This window comes from Chrysochloris asiatica, unplaced genomic scaffold, assembly GCF_000296735.1.
Source record: "Chrysochloris asiatica unplaced genomic scaffold, ChrAsi1.0 scaffold00020, whole genome shotgun sequence".
NCBI classification, from domain to species: domain Eukaryota; kingdom Metazoa; phylum Chordata; class Mammalia; order Afrosoricida; family Chrysochloridae; genus Chrysochloris; species Chrysochloris asiatica.
Genome location: NW_006408538.1, coordinates 1,498,803 through 1,510,014, shown reverse-complemented (window position 1 = coordinate 1,510,014; position 11,212 = coordinate 1,498,803).

Sequence of the window (11,212 nt, the reverse complement as noted above, 5' to 3'; positions counted from 1 at the left end):
GCTCAAGAGCTGTTGGTACTGAAGGAAAAAATCCAAGGTATACTAAAGGCATTGGCAAAGAAGAAGGCTCTGGGAATTGCTGGACTACAAGTTGAAAAATTTCAACAAACTGATGCAGCACTGTAGGCACTCACTCATCTATGCCAAGAAATTTGAAAGACAGCTACCTGACCAAGTGAATGGAAGAGACCCATATTTGTGCCATTTCAAACAGAAGTGAGCCAACAGAGTGAGGAAACCATCAAATAATATCATTAATATAACATGTGAGTAACATTTTGCTAAAGATAATTAAAAAACGGATGCAACAGTAAATTGACAGGTAACTGCCCGAGATTCAATCCAGACTCAGATGAGGATGTGGAACGAGGGATAACATTGGAACATCAGATAGATCTTGGCTTAAAGCAGAGAGTAACCTCTGCTTTATTGACTATGCATAGGCTCTCGACTTTGTGGATCATGATAAACTATGGACAACATTGTGAAAAATGAGCATTCTTAAACACTAATTGTACTCATAAGGAACCTGTACATAGATCAAGAGATAATTGTTCAAACAGAACAAAGGGACACTGAATGATTTTAAATCAGGAAAGGTGCGCGTCAGGGTTGTATTCTTTCACCGTGTTTATTCAATCTGTATGCTGAGCAAGTAATCCAAGAAGCTGGATTATCTGAAGAACATGGTATCAGGATTGGAGGAAGACTCATTTACAACCTGCAATATGCAGATGATACAACCTTGCTTACTAAAAGCGAAGAGGACTTAAAATACTTAATTGGTGAAGATCAAAGATCACAGCCTTCAGTATGTGTTGCACCTCAATGTAAAGAAAACAAAACCCCTCACCACTAGACCAATAACTCATATCATGATAAATGGAGAAAAGTTTCAAGTTGTCAAAGACTTCATTTTGCTTGTGTCCACTATAAACATTCATGGAAGCAGCAGTCAAGAATTCAATGACATATTGAATTAGGACCTCTTTAAAGTGTTCAAAAGCAAATATATGAGTTTTAGGACTAAGGTGTGCCTGACCCAAGCCATGGTATTTTCAGTAGCCATATATGCATGTGAAAGTTGGACAATGAATAAGAAAGACCATAGAATAATTGATGCATTTGAGTTATGGTACTGAAGGAAAATATTAGAAAGTACCATGGACCATCAAAAACCAAATCTGTGTTGGAAGAAGTACAACTAGAATGCTTCTTAGAGTCAAAATGATGAGACTTCATCTATCATACGACAGGCATATCAGGAGGAATCAGTCCCTGGAGAAGGACATGGTCCTTGGTACACTGGAGGGTCAGTGAAAAGGAAGAAGACCCCCAGTGAGATGGATTGACACAGTGGCAGTAGCAATGGGTTCAAGCCTAGCAAGGGTTTTGTAGTTTGCAAAGGACTGAGCAATGTTTCGTTTTGTACAAGGTCACTATGTGTCAGAACTGACCTGATTACACCTAACAACAACAACACCAGGTAACTGATACAGGAACCCATGATCAAGTTTGACATTCAAGGCCATTGAATACCATTTATAAATGACCAGGATTTGGCCCCAAACTCAAAAATCCTGTATAGGGTTTCTGTGGAATGGCTGTTGGGTTAGTAATCAGGTGCTTATCGTGCATAGCAGGAGTTCCTCCTTCTTCCTCATGATGTTTACCTTTTTTAGATTGTTGTAGTTAGGTAATCAGGTGTCCCTGGGTAGTGCAGAAGTTAAGCACTAAACTATTAACTGGAAATATTGGAGGTTCAAGTCCACTCAGAAGTGCCACTGAAAGAAAGATGGCGTCTCTAATGACGGTAGCCAACAAAATATGAAGGAGTACTTCTACTTGTAACGCCAGGGTGTCCACGAGTTGGAATTGATTTGATGGCAGTAGATTGGTGGGCACTATTTACTGGTAAACAGGATATTTGCCTAATTTAAATGATGGAAGTCTCTATTAGTTATCTGGTGTTGAATAACAAATTACCCAAATCTTTGCAGCTTCAAACAAATATTTACTATCGCCCATAGTTTCTGTGGGTCAGGAAAACGGAAGCAGCTTAAACTGGATGTTTTGGTTTATGATCATTCATGAGACTGTTGCCAATATGTCGTCTGGGAATGCAGTTCTCTGGAGTGGGGTGGCTCTCTCGCATGCCTGCCAAGTTAATGTTGTGTGTATGGATGAGGCCTTAGTTTCCCACACGTGGACTTCTCTATAGAGTGTTAGTGCATCTTCACAACAGACTTGTCTATAGGACTGCTTGTGTGTCCTCACAACTTGGCAGTTGGCTTCCCCACAGCAGTGAGTGAACCAGGAAAGAACAGGATGCAGACTGCAATGTCTTTTATGACTGAGCTTCATAAATCAGAGCCCATCATTTACACAGTATACTGAACTAGCTGTATCCCAGGAGTACAGTAGTGAGCAAATGACACACGCTCCTGGCGTTGCAGCGTACCGTCTGATGGGGTGGGGGTTGGGGATCACACATGCACATGCGCTCTTCATGTACAGAGACAAATGTTTACAGTGGTAAGAGTGCTGTGATGAAAAGAGACAGGGTGCTAAATTCTAGTGTAATTGAAAGGAACTGCTTAGAGACCAGGGAGAGCTCTGTGAGGAAGTAACATTTAACCCGAGAACAGACATTTAAGTGAGAGAGAGTTGCGAGAAGGACTGGGAGTTAAGAGGGAAGAGCCTGTGAAAAGGCACTGAGGAAGAAAAGCACTTGACCTGTTGGAGAAATGGAGAAAATGCTAGTGTGCCTGAAACGTAATAGAAAAGAGAGAACAGTGAGACACACGCAGCGAGGTAGACTGGAGCTGGATTGTATAGGCCCTCTCATGGATCCTAAGGACTTCAGCTTTAATATAAATGTAATGATACATTTGCATTTCATTTCAGCTGCATATAAATGAATAAACTCCAAACAAGAATGGCATATAAAAGTTAACAATTTATTTCTATCTCTTATGAAAGGAATTTTGAGATAGAAAATCCAGGGTATTCTAAGACCTAGGGTTCTACTGGTTCATTTATTTATTTAACTGTTTTGGTCTTCACCAACCTGTTCCATGGAGTGTTGGTGTGGTGCTATGGACTAATGCGCTGGACTACAAGGTCAGTTTGAACCTCAGTGTCAGTGATTCAAGCTCACCAGCTGCTCCTCGGAAACCCTGTACAGAGTCACAATGAGTCAGAACCGACTTGATGGAATTTAACAAAAACAACAACCTTCTACCCCATAGCTTCCGTCCTAAAGGATCCATCATAATCTATATGGTTCTCACAATGCCAGTCATTACATCCTTGTTGTAGACTAGAAAGAAAAGTCATAAAGGGAAACTTCTCCCAGCTCCTGACTTTCCTTAAGTAGCTTTCTCAGAACACACCCACATTTTCCATGGACCGATGGGGCTAGAAGCCATACTGGAATGGGTTGAAGTGTGAAATGTAGACACAGCAATATCCAACTCTTATACACGAGTATGTGGTGTGCAAATCTCTGAAAAACGGAGGCATTTACCGTGATAGGAAACCCAAAACCTACATGAGATCATTGGAACAGGAAGATAGGACCCATACAAAGTATTTGAGCTGTTACCTTCTAAAAATGAGAGAGAAGAATGGCTTTTAGAACAAAAGAACATTGTGTAGGGTTATTGAACACTCATCTTCTGTATGGACAACTGCCCTGAGTTGACATTGTTGGATGAGACTGTCCCAGAATAGTGGTCCGCTCTGCTATGTAGCTCACAAATCAATTCAGTCCAGGCCTGAAAGCAGAAAAACCTGCTTGACATGCATGTGAAGACAACATAGGTCTGATGCAGTGATTGTTTGAATCCTATCTCAAAACCAGGAGATCACAAGGGAAAACTGCTGAAATCATCCCCAAAGCTGTATCATTTCCTGTGTTTGAAGAATTTTTAAAGAATCATGGAGAAAGCTTTCATGATGGCTGATGTGCACCTGTTTGAAACCATTTTTGCAGTGAAATAGTAGGTCCCCAGTGCTCTCTCCCTATTTTTCTATCCATCAGTAATGAGTAATATCCCTATAATTAACAAAGGCCTGGCACCTGGCAGTAGGAAGACCCGCCCCTTGAAGCCAAAGATGTGAAAATGGCCCACCACATCTTTAAGTTGTGAAGCTGGAAAGTACTTATTTATATCTGTTAGTTAACTTGCCTGTGTGGATTGTTGTGTCCCTGAAGGACTGTAATCAATGCCATACTGCTAGCTCTTACATTTCAAGGGCACCTTCTTTACTCAGAATCTTAATTTTCTCATGAGTAATTAGAGAGAGGGCAGTACAGACTTGAAGTTAGACCCCTAATCTGATGAGTTATTTCCTACTTCTGTGGAGAAGTCTATTCTGCTGTGGAGTTGTGTACAACCTACCATCTCTTCTCAACCCTCTTCTTCTTTCTCCTCTTACTAGAAAGTGAAATGGGAATTATTTGGAAAAGGCCACCAATGCTTTGGTCCTCACATATCATCCCCAGAACTAGCAACTTCAATATCATTTACAAATTTTCTAGAAATTCAGATTTTCTTAACACTATCCTAGATCTACTCTATCCAGGCTGGAGGTGGGTTTCTTCTAACTGTGCTTTAATGAGTCTTCCAGGTGACTCATGTGCATGCTTATGTTTGAGAGGTATTTGTCTTAACCAAGGAAGACAGAGATTTCGGGCCATCCACAATAGAGGAAACTAGTACAGATTACTGGGAATAGAACTGGACCTTGTGTTGACGATGTTAGATTTCTATACAGATCTACAGAGTCTGAACCCACTGTGAGGCCTGGGAGTCTACCCAAGTACTCAGTGAAAAAGAAAAAATGAGAAAGGAAGGCAGTGAAAATGTGAATGGCAATAGAGGAGCTGGAGACAGCTTGAGTATGATGAGTTAGGTTACAAAGGGAACAGGAAAATGACAACATGGTAAAGTTTAAAAATACACATTTAAGGTTATTTTCAATAATGATCAGATCAACTTTCTGTAAGACTTGAATGTCTCTTTAGAGATCGAGAGCTTTAATTTTCATGATGTCTTCATCATTTTGCTGCTTTTAACATCTACAATACAATTTTAATTTTATTTGGGGTTAAGAAACTTCTTATTTGACTCCAGATCTTTAGAGTGCATCTTTCTGTGTCGTCTTAGTAGGAAATGGGGAATTCCTGTATCTAACATCTGGTTCTTCCTTGAGTGGGTGGTTCTCCCCACTCCTCCATATCTACAGTGGAGGATAACCACATGTATGTCTTGTATCCATGAGTATGAACAGATATGAATCCTACTCCACTTATGCAGGGATGTGTAACTTTTTGTGGGAGGTGAAATGGAGGGGAAGGTATGAATTTCCTTATAGCATTTCCAAATATACAAGTAACAAAATCAGCTCTGTAAATATTCCAGTAATTTAACACAGAAAAAAATAACTAGGCAAACCAAAATTTAAAAAGTAAAAATAAATAAAATTAAATAACTTTGATTTTGTACCTAGGAATCCAATCCACAACTTTTAATATTGGTGTAAGTGAGTGTTGTTGTGTGCCATCGAGTTGGTCCTGACTCAGAGTGACCCTGTAAGGGGTTTCCAAGGCTTTAAATATTTGCAGGGCAGAAAGCCCCCTTATCTTTTTCTCTCATGATAAGTGAGTATACATTCTTAAAAATATATGTGATTGTTGAAACAGTACAGTATATATATATGTATGTATATATACACACATATATATTATATATATACATATATGAGTTCTGGTCTAGCACTGTGGATTAATGCGTCAGACTGCAAAACCGTTTGAACTGCAAGGTTGGCCGTTCAAGCTCACCAACTGTTCCTTGGAAACCCTATACAGGGTCGTTATGGGTCAAAAATAACTCGAGGGCACTTAGCAACAACATATATATATATATACACACACACACACATGTAAGGAACTGTGGTAGCATAGTGGTTACGAATAGGGCTGCAAACCGCAAGGTCAGCAGTTCAAAACCACCAGCTGTTCCATGGGAGAAAGATGAGGTTTTCTGCTCCCCTAAAGATTTATAGCCTCAGAAACCCTGTACAGGGTCACTATGAGTCGGAACCAACTTCACGGCACAGCACCACCACCATGTATATATACACATACACAGAGTACTACTCATGCTACAATTTTATATTTATTTTAAAAATATTTATATAGATATATATCTCTACAGTGTAGCATGAGTAGTAGTTTGTTACTTTTGATTTGCTGAATGCAACTCTTGTCTTTATAGCACATGTATAATTTTCATGTTCACTATAGAGGATTTAATTTATTTTTAATGTTTGGCATATTATTTTTATTATATTTCATTAAAATGAAATGATAATAGTTACTCTATTTTTTTTTTAATTATGTTTTTGGTGATAGTATAATAAGCACTAGGCTGTGAATTAAAAGTCCACCAGGTGTTCCATAGGAGATAGATGAGATTTTGTGTTCTCACAGAAATGTATAGCTTCAAATACCTTATTACAGGCATGCTATGAGTTGTAACTGACTCAAAGGCACTTACCAACAGCACACACAGCAAAAATCGGTTCTCATTCAGCAATCTCTGTTCGTCTCAGTATTTCCGTTCTGGTCATTTCATTCCCATTCACTTAATCTCATTGCTCCCCATCCTTCCCATCTATGCACTCTAGTAACTGTTGTCCACGTGGTTGCATGTTGTTGTTGTTAAGTGCCTTCGAGTCGGTTCCGACCCATAGCGACCCTGTACAGGGTTTCCGAGGCTGTAAATCTTTATGGGAGCAGAAAGCCTCATCTTTCTCCCGCGGAACAGCTGGTAGTTTCAAACTGGTGACTTTGCAGCTCATAACCCGATTCGTAACCATTACGCTACCAGAGCTCCTTACGTGGTTGCATAGAGATCATAAAAAAAGGAGTTCACTATTCAAGGGTGGCCTTCTTTACCTTTTGAATTAAACTGTCACTTAGTTAAAAGGTGACTGCAGGGCTAGTTTTGGTTCAAGGTTTAAAAATTTTCTAAGAACAATTGTCTTGGGGCCTTCTCTAGTCTCTGTGTCCAGTAAGTATGGATGGATTCCAGGAGAATCTGGAGTTGTCCAGATAGGGAAAACCCCTATCGATCAGGATCCACCAACTTTGACCTTCATCAGAACATTTGTAATGGTCATTGGGGGTTACCTATTTCTTCTGCCCTCAAGGTAGAGGAGGCCATGCTTCATGGAGACAGTGGGTTCTGTAGTCTGGTTCCTTTTCTAATTATTAGCTTGCCCTCTTTTTCCAATAGTGTTTGTCTTAGGTAGATGCTCATAAAGTCTTTAAGACCCCAGATACTACTCACCAAACTAAGATGTAGAACAGAAACTTTATGATCTGTATGAAGGGTTTTTAAAAAGTTCATGAAAAAATGGAATGAAAATAATAATGGACTTTTTCAATGAACATTTTTGAAGCTCCATTTTATTATGCTATTTGGCTCAGTTGTCCCTTGAGACTACACCTCTAAATCTTTGAACTAAGAACTAATTCCATGAGCTGACTGATTATGTCTAAGAAGTACCAACATCTGTGGCCCCTATTGGTGTTATTATACAAAGGACTTCAAAAAGTTTATTGAAAAATTTGTGTATCTATTTTGGTTGGTATTGTTACTGCAGAGTTATATATAACATAGCATTTACCAATACTTCCTTTTTCTTGGGTACAACTTAGTGGCATCAGTTAGATCAGTCAGATGTGCATACTTCACCCCCCTCAGAAATAAAAAGTGACTATTCGTTAAAGAGCTCTGGTAAGGAGCTCTGGTAGCGTAGTGGTTACGAATCGGGCTGCGAACCTTAAGGTCAGCAGTTCGAAACTACCAGCTGCTCCGCGGGAGAAAGATGAGGCTTTCTACTCCCGTAAAGATTTACACCCTCGGAAACCCTATACAGGGTCGCTATGGGTCGGAACTGACTCGATGGCACATAACAACAACAACAACAACAATTCGTTAAAGAATGCTTCAGGCCTCATCTCTCTCCTCCTTAACTACCAATGAATATTGTTCTCTGTATATATGTATCTATTCTTATTTCATAAAAGTGAGATCCTGCAATATTTGTCCATTTGTGATTGACTAATTTTGCTGAGCAGAACATCCTCCAGGTTCACCGCATTGCAAGATGTTGTGGGAACTCTCTTTTCTTTATGATAGCACACTATTCTACCACAGATGTAGCCTCTTCTGTTTATCCAGTCATCTACTGGTAGGTGCTTAGGTTGTTTCCATCTTTTGGCTATTGTGACTAATGCTTCAGTAAACATAGGTGTACATATGTCTGTTCCTGTCTCTTCTTTTAGGTCCCTAGGGTTTATGAAGGTAAGTAAAGAAATATTGCTACTAGAGTTCCAGTTCTTACATTCACAGGTTTATTCCAAACAAAACATGTCTAAGCATGTCTTTGCAATGAGTGGATGGCTGTAGACAAGTTCTCTCGGTGATACACTTGCCTTGTTAAGGTGCCTTGGAAAACAGGTCCAGTTGAAACAGTGATTCCTTAGGGGACATGCTGAGCAAGTTATAGTCAAGGCAGAGAGGTCAGCTCAGAAGGCTATGGTGACTGATTCCAAAGGGGAAATGCTGATAGATTTATCAAAGGATGCCGGATAACCATGGGAATTGGCATGGCTAGCATTGTGTTCCCCCAAAATATGTATCAGTTTTGCTGGGACATGATTCTCAGTGATTTGGAAGTTACTGATTTGTCACATCAGATTGCATCATGGGGGATCATCACACAAGTGCCACATTGTGTGATCACATAGATGCCAAACCACAGAGATCATGGCGCAGCCAATTTGACACATATTTGGTTGGGGGGTGGGGGCTGGCACAGTTCCATCCACAAAAGTCCCTATGGTTGCCCTGTTTCCTTTGTGGAAATTTATCAAGAGGATTAGGGGTGGGCTGCAATACCCTTAATCCCATCACAATCCGGATCCAGGAGTTTCCAGGGGTGTTATGTACAACACCTTTTATCTTACAAGAAGAGATACAAGGAGAGTGAAGTGAGCAGGAAACAGGGAACTACTACCACCAAGAAAAGCTAAGAGTGGAGTCCTTTGGACCCAGGCTCTCTGCACTGTGAAGCGCCTAGATCCAGGGAATGGATGCTATGATGTATGGAGCTCGCCAAGGAATTCTGTGGCTACAAATACTGAAAGGAGATAAGGACCTTTCTTCAGAGTTGCCAGTCAGAGAAAACCTTCCCTTAGAGCCAGCACTCTGAAAGTGAACTTGTGACCTCCTAAAACTGTGACGGGATCAATTTCAGTTTGTTAAAGCATCCACTTGAGGTATTTCTGTTATAGCAGCAGTAGATAAGGGAGATAGGGGCTTATTTGGAAGAAGTTGTAAGAAAATGGAAAACTGCATTGGTGAGAAAAGGGCCAGGAAAAATGCAATGAATGTTGTAGGAGAATTTCATTGGAAAGTCTGCCCCCATATACCGTACAGCCCTGATCCTGCCTCTTCACAGACTTTTTTTTTTTTTTTTTAATGTTTTATTGTGAATTATATGATAGTTTACATGGGAGAACTTTAGTTTTACATTCATCCCATCGTATATCATCTCATCGCCATGGTTACAATCTCCTCCATGCATCATCAACCACCCAAAGGGTATATCCCAGAAACCCACCCCCTACACTTCCTCCTCCTCCCCCCAGTTTTCGGCCCACAGTCCCTTTCCCTCTCTGGGTCCAAAGTCCCCAGTCACTTCATCACTCCACGTCATCATCTCTGTCTCTATCTCAGGCATCTCTGTTTCTCTGGGTAGGGTCCCGCTCTGGGCTCTTTTGCGTTGATGGTCTCAGAGGCCTCCACTCCTATCCTGGAGAATTAATCACTCCTTTGTTACAAAACTTCTACCTTTGCATTTCCAACCCTCATAATCCGTCCTGATAAGCATTATTCACTACAGTATCACGAGTTACCCATCTGTATCTCCTTTCATCAGCTCCACCCATACAGACTGAATAGTACCTACTGGAGGTTCTGCCTTCCGCCATGCTCCCTAGCACCAGGTTCCCTCTTGAAAGCTTGTAAGCCAGTCACTTCTTACCTTTGTAGTGCCCCCCTCACCATTTGAGTATCCAATGTCCAAGCTGCCCTTCTCTGTCCACTCTGTGTGGGGGTGTGTGTGAATGTTTATTGCTGCTTAACAGACTTTTTATAGTATTCTCTACTTTACTCCAGGAATGTGGTGGCTCTACAATAAGCAGTGGGCTATGAACCCCAAAAGGAGCTCTGGTAGCGTAGTGGTTACGAATTGGGCTGCGAACCACATGGTCAGCAGTTCAAAACTACCAGCTGTTCCTTGGGAGAAAGATGAGGCTTTCTACTCCCATAAAGATTTACAACCTCGGAAACCCTGTACAGGGTCGCTATGAGTCGGAACTGACTCCATGGCACATAACAACAACAAACAAAATGAACCCAAGGTCAGCGGTTCGAGCACACCAGCTGCTCCATAAAATGACAGTCTTGGAAACCTTGTAAACAAGGTTGCTGTGAGTAGGAGCAGACTCAATGGCACTTAACACAATCATCCAGTCTTCAGAGAAACAGATATTGTCATCATTTTTACTGGTGAGGCTCAGCATTGCTAGTGCCTTACCCTGGGAGGTAACCTGGGCATCTGCTTGGGCTCAGAGAGCAATTGAGTCATGTGGTAAACATTCTCACTCTTCCTGGGGGCGGTGGGGAGTGTAAGGGCAGGGTTGGGGCTTAGGGGTCGGGGAGACATGAAGCAACTTCTGGACAGGAAACACTTTGTGTTTGAAAGGAGAGCACATTTCATTTTTTCATTAAAATAGCCATACAACAGTTGTCTTAAGGTTAGTCTTTCTTAAGTATATTGCATATTGAATGTAAAAGTCATTTAAACGTCTCATATTTTAAATTACTTCTCATATTTTACTCCTGTTACATTCTGTTCATCAACATTTGGCCTCTGTGGATTTGAAAGTATTTCAAAGTGCATTACACAATTATTGCTCTGTGATTAAATGGAGCCTTCTCATAATACGATGTGAAACAAATGTCTATGCACTGTGTTTTGAAAAGACATTATTTATTGTGTGAAGACTTGTAATTTAAAATGGATTCTGGGATCTTTTTTTTTTTTTTTTTTTTTTTTTTCTGTCTGT